Here is a 12,759-nt window from a genome sequence, read left to right as displayed (position 1 = left end):
AAGGCCCTCGGCAAGGAACACCATAACTTGGCCATGAGTTGTAGCATGTGGCAGCCAATGACCGCAGTCGTAGAGCCGATCACGTTAGTTGTGTGTTTTGAGTTGGTGACTCGCCTCGTTGAACGGAGTATAGTTGTTGCGTGGTGTGTTTGCTATTTATATGTGGTTCATATAATATTTTTTTGTCGTTTGAGTTACGTTATATGTGGTAGATTAGTGGTACGTTGTTAGGATCGATTATTCTACCCGTTTTATCGAGATAGAGGAATGCTTCTGGGGGAATGAATCCGGTTTTGAGAGTTTTCTGATGGTATTCGTCGTGAGGGTATAGGGAGCTGTTTATGAGTTTGTTGGTTTTGATATTTCTTATTTTTGCGAAGTAATTCCTGGTGAGCTGGATGATGAAGTTGTCTATGCGCGGTATTTTGGCTGTATTGTATAGTTCTTTTGTACTAACGTGGTGTTTGTAGTTGGATTTCGCGCTTCGATATAGTCCTGTGCACGCTCGGAGGCATTTTCGTTCAAATGTTCTTACTTTTTCCATTGTTGGGGGACTTGTGTTGTACCATATTGGGCATCCGTACGTGATGATGGGTCTTACTAGTAGAAGGTAGCAGATTGTTTTAATTCTGGTGCTTAGTTTTGGTGCGTAAAAGATCTTGCTATTTGTGTTGAAGGCTTTTTTGGCTTTGTCTAGTTGGGTATTGACGTGCTTGTTAAAATAGAGTAGTTCGTCTAGATTTATTCCCAGGTACTTGACCGTATTCGCGTGGGGTATTTTCGTATTTCCAGCCACGAGTTGGAATTTCTTGTATGAACTTTTGAATGTGTGGCATTGGTTTTTTATTTTTTTCCTGAACATGATGGTTGCGCATTTGTTTGGGTTTATTTTTAATTTCCACGTTTGGTAGTAGTCCTGTATCTGGTTGAATAGTTTTTGGAGTTGTTCCTCCATTTTTTTGGCGTTTTGTCCTTCTGTGTATATGACTAGGTCGTCCGCGAATTGCAAGGTTTTGGTGTCCGTGGAGGTGGATGGGCCGAATAGGAGTGGGAGTTCTGCGTTGTAAAAATTAAAAAGGACTGGAGCCATGACCGTACCTTGCTGGAGTCCGTTTGAGAGTTCGAATATTATGTCCGATTTTTGTCCGTTGCATTCCGTGTAGAACTTTTTATTGTGTAGCATGTTAGCTATTATTTTTGTTAGGTGAGGTGGACAGTTTTTTTTTATTAGTTTGTATATTAATCCCTTTATCCAAACGGTATCGAAAGCCTTTTCGATGTCGATCAGGCATGCGGCTACGTTATTGTTTTTGTATAGTGCATGTTGGATATCAGAAGTTAATTTATGTAGGGCGTGTACAATGCTATGTTTGGGGCGGAAGTCGGATTATGTTGTTCTCGTCTTGGAATTTTTCGAACTCTTTTTTTACTAGCGTTTCGAATACTTTCGAGATGTTGGGTAGAAGGCTGATGGGCCGATAGTTGTTCGGGTCAGCTGGGTCTTTTCCCTTTTTTTTTATGGGGTTTACTTTTGCCAGCTTCCACGTCGCTGGGAAATAGCTGTTATTTAAACAGTGGTTGAATAGTATATTATAATTAGCGATTATTTTCATAGGGAGATTTTTTAAGACGATGTTTGGGATCTGATCCGGACCTGGTGACTTTTTGTTGTTGAGTTTTTGGAATAGACGGTGTGTGTATGGGAGGTTTGTAAAGTAGCTACCGAGTGTATCTATTTCAGAATTGCTAGCCGGGTTCACGTCTGAGAAATTTATTAGGTGCTTGTTGTCTTCTGTTTCCGTTTTTAGTGTTTTCATGAACGAATTATAGTTTTTTTCTATTATTTCCGTTAATCTTTGTTTTCCCATTGATTTGTTGAGCGAGTTCGCTGCCGCGAAGCTGCTGGCTAGTATGTTTAAGTTATGTTTATTGTTTGATATTATGTAGTTGCTATTTTTATCCGTTGTTTGATGCACAGGATCTATTTTTGCGTTACGAAGTATCTGTATTTTACTTTTTCCTATTGTTAGGTTGGGTATGTCTAGAGTTTCTTTTTTCCGGAAGATGGTGTTGACTTGTCGGAACATTTGTGACGAATTGTGCGGTATTCGTTTGATTTTGTTTTCCCAATAAGTGTTGACGGATTTTTGGAATTCCTGTTTGATTCTGCCTTTACATTGTTTTATGAGCTCCTTGGTTGTTTTAATTGTCTGGTCGGCTAGCGGTGTGGGGTTTCTGTATTCGTTTAATAGGGTTGTGAGTAGGGAGCTTTTCATTTTTTGTAGTTTTCTGATCTCTGTATTTATGTAAAGTTCTGTAGAGTTGTAATCTGGTAGCTCTGGTACGTTTCGTTTAATGGCTTGAAGGATGGCTTCGTTTAGTTCCAGGAGTAGGCTGTCGATTTCCTGATTTGTTAGATTTCGGTTTTTCGGTATGTTCGTTGTCCAGTTGTTTGATAGTTCGCTTTTGAATTTTTTCCAATTGGCTTTCGCGTAATAGAGTGGGCGTACTGGTCTTGCGAAGGGGATCTGGTCCTCTGCCGAGGGGAGGGCGATTTCCATGCAAATCGCTCGGTGGTCACTATCGAAGTCTATTGTAGGAATGATGTTATTGCGGGTGCTATTTGCTATGTCTATCCTGCTATCGGACAATGTCGATGTGTGCACCGCTACGGGGAAAGGTTGGGATTTCTGTTTTTAGGAGTGTAATTTTGTATGTCATGCTATTATGGTTAATCCAATTATTTAGGGCTCTTCCTCTGCTGTTCGTGGACATATTGTTCCACTCTGGGTGCTTTGCGTTTACATCCCCCGCTAATATATAATAGTTGTTCGGGTTTCCTAGATCGAGCAACTTGAAGAGGCCATCCCATTCGTTGACGAATTTATCTGCTTGTGCTCCTGCTGCGTATACGGATATTATGTATAGATTTTTGTTGTTCCTGAGGCTAATTTTTAGTGTTATGTACTCAGTGATGGCGGGATCTTGCGGTATGTGGATTTGTTCGTGCTGAATGTCGTTTTTGATTAGTATTGCTACTCCGCCTCCGCTGTTGCTGCATCGGTCGTTCCGGATAAGGTTAAAGTTTTTAAATTTAAGATTGTGTTGTGGTTTCAGTTTTGTCTCATTAAGAAGGAGTATGTCCGGTTTGTTCTTTTTTATAAGATCGAGTGTGTTGTGTCTTCTTTCGTTAGTGACTATTGAGTTTACATTTGCTGAGATTATTTTCAGGCTATTGTTGTTATACATCGTGGATACTTTGCATGTCTGTTTCAGTGTGGTATGTGTTTGTGCCGTAGTAGGCGTTATGGAGGTTTGATATTTTTTGGGCGTTTGTGTCTATTCTATATTCGAGCCTATTGATTTGCGTAGACATGAACATTTTGAGGTCGTTAAATAGGGCATCTAAAGGGGTGTGTGTGTGAGTTTGTTGCGTGTTTATTAGTGTGTGCGTTGTGTTTTGGGTCCTAGTCAAGTCTGCGCTTTGTTTGGTGTTCTGTTGTACTCTGTGATTTATTTTGGTGGCGTTCGCGTAAGTTAGATTTGGCTTTCTGCCGTTACTCTCTATTCTATTTCGTGTCCATTGTTGTTTTTGTGCTATACTTTCCTCTTTTTTAGTTGCTAAGTCTTTAACGCGTTGTTTAAATTCTTTGTATTTGGCGCAACCCCTATATGAGGCTGGATGCCCGTGGTTCTTGCATCTTACGCAGTATAATTGAGCCGGGTCTACTTCTCCATTCTCCCCTAATTTACATTGACCCGGCTCGTGGCCGTCGGCGCATTTTACGCATCGGTAATCTAGATTGCAGTTTCCTGCCATGTGTCCCTCTCGCTGACATCTCACGCACGTGATTGGTCTCGCTTGATCAGTCTCTCCCAGGAGATGACTTGGTGCAATAATTGTTTGATTTTGGTGACAGCACTTAGGTCACTTTCGGGCGTTATTTGAACTATGAAGAATGGCAATTGTCTGTTTTCGCGTTTGGATTTCGTGGTTTCGAAGTGGGCGATTTTTATTATTTGTACGTTTTTTAGGTTTATTTGGTTCAATTCTTGCAATATCTCCTCCGGAGAGAAACTTGGATCAAGGCCTTTTAATAAGATTTTGCGGTTTGAGGGCTTTTGGCGTGTACGTATAAAATTTTATGCTTCTTTGTTTGAAGGTTTCTATTGTTTTGTTATAGTCTGATAATTTTTCTACTTGTATGTGGTGTTATTTCTCCGAGATGCGCTTGATTTTAAAATTACCTATGTTTAGTGTGTCTTTTACCAGACGGTAGGATACCTGTTGTTGGGTATCCTCAACGATAATCGTTGGGGGTCTGCTTAAGGACGTTTTGGCCTGGGATGTTATCGGGGCAGGCGCTGGTATGTTGGCTGTCTTCGTTCGTGGTGCGCTCTGCTGCCGAATTGCTGTACCTATGGTGTTTGTTGTCCTTCGGCCTGGGGTGCTTGAAGTTGGGGACCCGATCCAGGGTCGTGATATGGTCGGCCCTGGAGGGCTGCTACCTGGTTCCGTTTCCTCGAAGCTTGCGGCCGAGCGTGGCCGTTTGGTCTTGGGCGTGTCCGCTGCCGGTCCCTGTCGAGTATTTGCGCGGCCGATGTCACTTGGGGAGGCAATAATGGGGGATGGTTCCGCCTCCATTGTATTTTCCATGGGTTTTCCCGCGAAGTTTGCGTTCTTCGCTTTTTCCCCTTCGAGCTCTTTGGTGATTTTCTTTATTGTTTCATTCAACAATGCTATAGTTTTCTGTAGTTCGACTGTTTGGTGGTTCTTGGTCTGGTTAGACGGACCTCCGGAATTCTGCTTTCCATGTTGCTCCGCTTTTTTCGTTTTCATTTTTTCCGTTGTCTTCTCGCTGTTGGTTTTTGTCGCAAAGACTGGCTTGATCTTTGGTTTTTTTGTTTGCTTTTGGTGAAGCAGTTTTTTTATTTCGATTGTATCTGTGGTAGTTCTTCCCTTGCTGTTTCCATTGTTGATAAATCACACGATCTCTTCGAAATTGAAGTGAGTGGATTCATTGTTTTTTGTTGGATTCCCTGCCTTGTTGTTGGCCACAGCTGTTTTACCTTGTTCAGGGGAGGGGGTGACCACCTTCACCTGACACTCACTGTCACTAATGCTTTCGTTTAATCGCGTTTCCTCGCCATGAAATAATATATATTACGAGTTTTTGGAAACACTTGAGCCGACACAATCTAACACTGTGGAGGGTGGATTTTTGACCTGCTAGATAGCACTTCAAGGGGCGCACGACCTCGGTCGGAGGTTCGCACGCGACTCCACGAGAACCGGTAGTATTCCTAAGTCGTATGGCCGTTAGTTGAAAACATAGGGTTTACTACTGGAGAAAACCGTTAAAAACCGAGGAAATATACAAGATAATTAAGAAAGCAATTGGTTGTTCATATCCGTGGTATTCCATTGCATAATCTACTGCAATTCCGTAAAATAAAAATGAGGTTAATACAGTTGTATTTCCGAAAATCTGTCAAATGCGGTTCGACTGAAATTTTTGCAAATAGCTTCATTTTACATGAAAAAATGTTTGCGAGAAGGATTTTTGGCGACATTCAACGTGTTAACTGACATAATCTTCAATATGTCTCTCAGACGTAAAAAATCTATATTTCGTACTGATTGAAAAAAGATGGAATTATGTAAGTTAATATTGTAATGTCGATAATTTAAAGTATTTTTTTAAAAGTATTTAAAGTATTTAAAGTGTTTTTCTAACAGGCGCAATCGAGAGACATACTCTACAAGATGCAAAAGTTTTTGTTCCGATTTGTCCATCCGTCTCGGAGTAATCGGTGAACATAAGGAACAAAAATACTGATCGAATTGAGTAACCTCCTCCTTTTTCGAAGTCGATTAAAAATTAAATAGAAGAGAGTTGTATCGAATAGGGCTGTCAAAGTTTTTTTACTTAAAGAAAAAAAATGAACTAACAGCACGCGGAGTTCCCAAGCGGTCACCCATCCAAGTATTATCCGCGCCGAACTTAGCTTGACTTCGGTGATCGGACGAGAACCGGTAGTTTTTTTTTGTTTTTTTTTTAAAAACAGTATTTTTATTTATACAAGATACATATCATGGTATACACGGTATAAAAATATGTGTAAAAAAAAAACCTAACACTAGTACTTCTTTGGTTGTTTGGCATTTTGCTTGCACTCACTTCCGTCATATCACATGTATTTGAAATTAACAAACCTCTCGTTTATTCTCTAGGACTTAAACAGGTGCTGTCCATACAATCTTTTTGTGGCGTTTGGTGAAAAAGGAGCCTTGTCGGGCTTAAAACACCAGTCGCTCCGGTCACTTCGTTTTTCTTACAACTAAGCTTAATACTATGGGGAGTTGATGTGGGGGTGGGGCGGTTATTTACATCTATTTACACGTGTGCACTTGTTTGCTGCACTATGGGAGGTTCTCTATTTACAGGGGGTTGTGCGCTGTACCTTAGCGAATTTTTTCTTTGGGTTGGCTCCTTACTAGGTCCGTGCCTCCTTTACCCTCTTTCTTCTCCTTATTTCGTCCATTTGTTGGGCGTTGCCTGCTCTCCACCATAGTTCGTTCGATGTCCTGTGGAAGTCCATCAGGTCCACATCTGCTAAGCTCATATTATATCTCATTGGGTTCCTATGCCCTGAGGTACCTGTTTCGGTGAGCGGGATGGTTTTGTCCGCTCTGTTTCGTCTCCTGTGGTATAGAATTGGTATATTTTGCCCGTTCTGTATGAGGCCCTTGGAGTCTATGTGTGGGAATGCGGCGATTGGGATATACCCGGTCTTCGTGCATCTTCCGGCATATTCTTCGCTGCATGTCGTTATGTCTTCTATAATGTCATTGCTGGATCTTCTACATCTGATTAGGAACATCCTAATCAATTTTAGGATGTGGTTATCGATCCTCGGGATGTTTGCTGCATTTAAGAGCTTATGGTTGCTGATGAAATGTTTGAAATCTGATTTCTGTGATCTGTACAACCTAAGGCATGTTCGCAGGCATCTCCTCTCGAAGCGTCTTAATTTCTCCATCGTGGATGCGGATATGTTCCACCAAGCCGATGGTGCGTATGTCAGTATCGGTCTTATCAGAAGTTGGTAGCATATTACTTTCGCTCGCTTCGGCATGTGTTTGTTGTGGAAGAGGTTGCTGTGAGCCATTAGTGCTTTGTTTGCTTTCTCTAGTTGCGTGTCCACGTGCCTGTTCATTCTTAGTAGATGGTCCATGTGAACTCCCAGGTATTTGACAATGTTTCTGTGTGGTATTCTTGTTGAATCATTATTGTGTGGGTTTGAGAGGGATATGTGAAAGTCCTTGAGGCCTGTTCTGATTCTTTTGCTTAATTTGTCGTATGGTTTCCGGAAGATTATTGTTTCGCATTTTATCGGATTTATTTTGAGGTTCCAAGCCCTGTGGTGTTTGTTCCTCTTCTTTACTAGCTCTTGTAGTCTTTCCTGTACCTCTCTTATTGATTTTCCTGCTACGTATATGATTTCATCATCTGCGAATGCTATTGAGTAACTATTGTTGAGGTTGTTAAGGTCGGCCATATTTATGCCGTCATTGTATATGTTGCAGAGCGTGGGCGAGGACACCCTACCTTGCTGCAGGCCCTCTATTATTATGAAGATGTTTTCTGAGCTCCTGCTCCCGTCTGTTACTATGAACTCCTGTCCTTCGATCATGTTATCGATCATCCTTATTAGCTTCGTGGGAAATCCTTTCTTGATTAATTTGTAAATGAGCCCATTGTGCCATATGGTGTCGAATGCTTTTTCAATGTCTATCAGACATGCTGCCACTATTTCGTTGTTGTTTACGTGTTTATGTACGTCATGAATTAATTTATCTATTGCGTGTTCCGTTGAGTGTCCGAACCTGAACCCGAATTGGTTGTTCGGTATTATCTTTTTCTTCTTGCATATTTGATCTATTGATTTCTTTAGTAGTACCTCGAACACTTTGCTTATGTTGGGCGCCAGATTTATCGGTCTATAGCTGGCCGGTGCGCTAAGGTCCTTGTCCTTTTTTTTAATGGGGATAGTCTTTGTTTTCTTCCAGGCTGTAGGGAAGTAGCAGTTGTTGATTGCGTTGTTGCATATTATGGTGTATGTTTTTGTGATTTTTGGAGGTAGATGTTTTATGACTATTGCTGGGATGTCGTCAAGGCCCGCTGATGTCTTGTTCGGCATTTTTTTACAGATTCGCTGTATTTCTATCCAGTGACCGAAGGGCGCGTACTCGTTCTCATCCTCATCCTCGATTATTCGTGGGCTGTGTGCTGGATTTTGTCCGAGAAATCAGCGGTCTTAATATGGCGGATATCGTCCGCTCTGTATTCTTCCACTCTTCTGTCGACTAATTCTTTAAGGCGAGATCCTTCGTTTAGTAGTGCCGGGGCGTTGACCGCCTCGAAGTGTGCTCCCAGTACATCCAGCTTCTTCGTTGGGTCATGGATTTGGTATGACCCGTCGCTTCCTCGCGTCGCGGTTTCGAAGGCCCCCGCTCTCTCCATTAATGCTGTCTGCTGGTTTGAGATTATAAGGTTCTTGATTTCGATCCCCTCTTTCTTCCTAAATATTGCGTTAATTGTAAGGAAGAATTTGTCTGTTTTTCTGTGGTCGATATTTCTTGCTTTTTGCGCCCAGAATTTGTTTGTTGCTATAGCGAACTCCTTGGATATTTGGTATTTTATTATTCCTATGGTTTCCTTGATTGTTTTAATTTGTTCGGGGTTGTACTCGGAACGTCGTCGGTTTAGCTGTGTTATCAGGTAGGCTTTATCCTTCCTTAGTCCTGCAATTTTTTTGTTCATGTATTTGTCCGTGCTGTTGTGGTTTTACTCCTGGGTATGGTTTCCTCCATAACTTCTTTGATGTATATTTCCGTGTCACGGAGCCAGTCGTCGATTTCCTCATTAGATAGGTTCCTGTTGGCCGGGATGTTGCGTTGATAGTTCGCCTCCGCTGTTTCTTGAAATTTTTCCCAGTTCGTCTTTTTGTATAGGAATCTGTGTCTTCGGGGTCTTGTTTCGACCGCGTTTTCCCCCATATTACGGAGGCAGACAATGAAACTTAAGGTTTTGTGGTCGCTTTCTGCTCTTGCTACCCTTACTTTTCCGTTTACCGTATCCGTAATTGTGAGCCTGGCGTCCACAAGGCCCATGTCCAGGAACGATCCCGATCTTGGGTACGTCGGTTCCATGGGGTGCAGGAAGTTGATTTTGAATTGTGAGGCTGAGTTCATCCAGCTCGCCATATATCTGCCCCTCTGGTTATGTGTCGTGTCTCCCCAGCTTGTATGTCTTGCATTTAGGTCCCCCGTGATTATGAAAAACACGTTCGGGTCTTCCAGTTTCAGTGCACTGCACAGGTTATTCAGTTCTTCAATAAAACCCGCTTTGTTGCTATATGCGGCGTAGACACTGATTACGAATAATTTGTTTTGTGCTGCCGTTTGCACTTTGATGCCGGTGAACTCCAGGATGTTGTTGTTTTTGGAACTTGGGTTTGTGATTTCCTCATATGGGATGTTTTCCCTTATTAAAATTGCCGTGGCTCCCCCGAAGGTTGCGTTGGATCTGTCGACGCGTGTCATTCTGTAGCCCTTGAAGGACATTTGGTGCTTGGGGTTTAATTTCGTCTCCGATAGCAACATTATGTGCGGTCTGTGCTTACTTAGCGTGCTGGATAGTTCGGCTCGTTTCCAGTTTGTAACCAGTGAGTTTGTGTTGAGCGCCATGATTTTGAGTTCGTTGAGCGTTTGTCTTTCTCCCCCTACCCTGCTTGGGTGGTTCTGGGTTGCGTCTATTGTTGTGTTTCCTGTTGGTGTATTATCCATCATGGTGGTCTAGTAAAGTCATAAAAAGATAGTCTATTCTGTTTGCATTTTCCTGCAACATTTTGGCTAATCCTGAGATCTGCTGTGTCACTGCCTGCATGATGCTTGTGGAGAAGTTTTCTAGAGTTTGTTCCAAGATCTTCTTGGTTTCTTCGATAGTTTCATATGTGTGGGCATTAGTCCGTTGTGGTTTCGTGACGGGTACCGCTGCGTTACTGCTCGTTGCTTCCTGTTCGCGTGTATCGGAGTTCTGCTGCTCTTGTCTGTTTTCTGTTTGAGCGGCTTGTGCGTATGATATGTTTTCTGTTTTTGCCCTGATGTTTGTAATTCTGTTTTCTCTTTTGGCTTTGGCCTGCTTCTTCGTCCCCATCATGACCTCCTCGGAGAACATTAGGTAGGGGCATCCTCTGTATGAAGCTGGGTGCCCTTTACTCTTACAGTTGACGCATGCTATTTCCTCTTTTGGTGTGCTGTCGTTAATTTTGCACATGCCTGGTTCGTGCTGTTCCGTGCATTTTACACATCTGCAAGCCATGCCGCAGTTTACGCTGGAGTGGCCTAGCCTTTGGCATTTTCGACATTGCATAATTGTCTTTTTTTTTAGTTTTTCTCACTTCACTTTTTGATACGCTTCCCAATTTGCGTCACATTGTTTATTTTGCTTCTTGGCGCTAGCTGTACGAGAAAGTGGAAGCGCTCTGGGTTTTTCTTGTTGAAAATTATTTTGTTACACTTGGTGATCTTTGTATCCTTGTCACATGTGCTTCTTATTTCTTCAAGGATTTCTTCCGCTTCGAAGTCACCTCTTATTCCCTTAAGGATTAGCGAAATATGTTTTTCGTTCTTGGGTGTGAATGTGTAAAAGGGCTTACTCGTCTCTCTGATGGCCTCCTTGATTCTCTCAAATTCCGCCGTCGAGTCTGCGAAGATTGTGTTATTATTTATGCTCGTTTCCTTTAGTCTGAACGCGTCTTTGCTTATACTTTTCGCCGCTAGGCACCTTGCGAGCTCTCTGATAGAGCAGTCAGCTACGTGGATCGGGGGGGGGTTTTGGGATTTGGATTTGGGGTTGGTGTTCCCCTCCGCCTGGTTTCCTACCCGTTTTTTTGCGTGCCGTATCCACGAGAACCGGTAGTAGTCCTAACTCGTATGGCCGTTAGTTGAAAACATAGGGTTTACTACTGGAGAAAACCGTTAAAAACCGAGGAAATATACAAGATAATTAAGAAAGCAATTGGTTGTTCATATCCGTGGTATTCCATTGCATAATCTACTGCAATTCCGTAAAATAAAAATGAGGTTAATACAGTTGTATTTCCGAAAATCTGTCAAATGCGGTTCGACTGAAATTTTTGCAAATAGCTTCATTTTACGTGAAAAAATGTTTGCGAGAAGGATTTTTGGCGACATTCAACGTGTTAACTGACATAATCTTCAATATGTCTCTCAGACGTAAAAAATCTATATTTCGTACTGATTGAAAAAAGATGGAATTATGTAAGTTAATATTGTAATGTCGATAATTTAAAGTATTTTTTTAAAAGTATTTAAAGTATTTAAAGTGTTTTTCTAACAGGCGCAATCGAGAGACATACTCTACAAGATGCAAAAGTTTTTGTTCCGATTTGTCCATCCGTCTCGGAGTAATCGGTGAACATAAGGAACAAAAATACTGATCGAATTGAGTAACCTCCTCCTTTTTCGAAGTCGATTAAAAATTAAATAGAAGAGAGTTTTATCGAATATGGCTGTCAGTTTTTTTTTTATTCGAGAAAAAAAAAGAACTAACAGCACGCGGAGTTCCCAAGCGGTCACCCATCCAAGTACTATCCGCGCCGAACTTAGCTTGACTTCGGTGATCGGACGAGAACCGGTAGTAGTCCTAAGTCGTATGGCCGTTAGTTGAAAACATAGGGTTTACTACTGGAGAAAACCGTTAAAAACCGAGGAAATATACAAGATAATTAAGAAAGCAATTGGTTGTTCATATCCGTGGTATTCCATTGCATAATCTACTGCAATTCCGTAAAATAAAAATGAGGTTAATACAGTTGTATTTCCGAAAATCTGTCAAATGCGGTTCGACTGAAATTTTTGCAAATAGCTTCATTTTACGTGAAAAAATGTTTGCGAGAAGGATTTTTGGCGACATTCAACGTGTTAACTGACATAATCTTCAATATGTCTCTCAGACGTAAAAAATCTATATTTCGTACTGATTGAAAAAAGATGGAATTATGTAAGTTAATATTGTAATGTCGATAATTTAAAGTATTTTTTTAAAAGTATTTAAAGTATTTAAAGTGTTTTTCTAACAGGCGCAATCGAGAGACATACTCTACAAGATGCAAAAGTTTTTGTTCCGATTTGTCCATCCGTCTCGGAGTAATCGGTGAACATAAGGAACAAAAATACTGATCGAATTGAGTAACCTCCTCCTTTTTCGAAGTCGATTAAAAATTAAATAGAAGAGAGTTTTATCGAATATGGCTGTCAGTTTTTTTTTTATTCGAGAAAAAAAAAGAACTAACAGCACGCGGAGTTCCCAAGCGGTCACCCATCCAAGTACTATCCGCGCCGAACTTAGCTTGACTTCGGTGATCGGACGAGAACCGGTAGTAGTCCTAAGTCGTATGGCCGTTAGTTGAAAACATAGGGTTTACTACTGGAGAAAACCGTTAAAAACCGAGGAAATATACAAGATAATTAAGAAAGCAATTGGTTGTTCATATCCGTGGTATTCCATTGCATAATCTACTGCAATTCCGTAAAATAAAAATGAGGTTAATACAGTTGTATTTCCGAAAATCTGTCAAATGCGGTTCGACTGAAATTTTTGCAAATAGCTTCATTTTACATGAAAAAATGTTTGCGAGAAGGATTTTTGGCGACATTCAACGTGTTAA

At 41.3% G+C, this 12,759-nt stretch overlaps 2 non-coding genes across 2 annotated transcripts; both read right to left on the bottom strand.

The window, feature by feature from the left end:
- Nucleotides 1-11,635: 11,635 nt before the first annotated feature.
- LOC143305294 (5S ribosomal RNA) lies at nucleotides 11,636-11,756 on the bottom strand. Its single transcript, XR_013062148.1, has one exon. It is a non-coding gene; the product is annotated as a 5S ribosomal RNA (ribosomal RNA).
- Nucleotides 11,757-12,377: 621 nt separating this feature from the next.
- LOC117603606 (5S ribosomal RNA) lies at nucleotides 12,378-12,498 on the bottom strand. Its single transcript, XR_004581251.1, has one exon. It is a non-coding gene; the product is annotated as a 5S ribosomal RNA (ribosomal RNA).
- Between the last annotated feature and the right edge of the window lie 261 nt (nucleotides 12,499-12,759).

This window comes from Osmia lignaria, chromosome 4 (genome assembly GCF_051020975.1).
Source record: "Osmia lignaria lignaria isolate PbOS001 chromosome 4, iyOsmLign1, whole genome shotgun sequence".
Taxonomy (NCBI): Eukaryota; Metazoa; Arthropoda; class Insecta; order Hymenoptera; family Megachilidae; genus Osmia; species Osmia lignaria.
The sequence above is the reverse complement of the archived record's forward strand: the minus strand, read 5'-3'. Positions and strand labels throughout refer to the sequence as shown.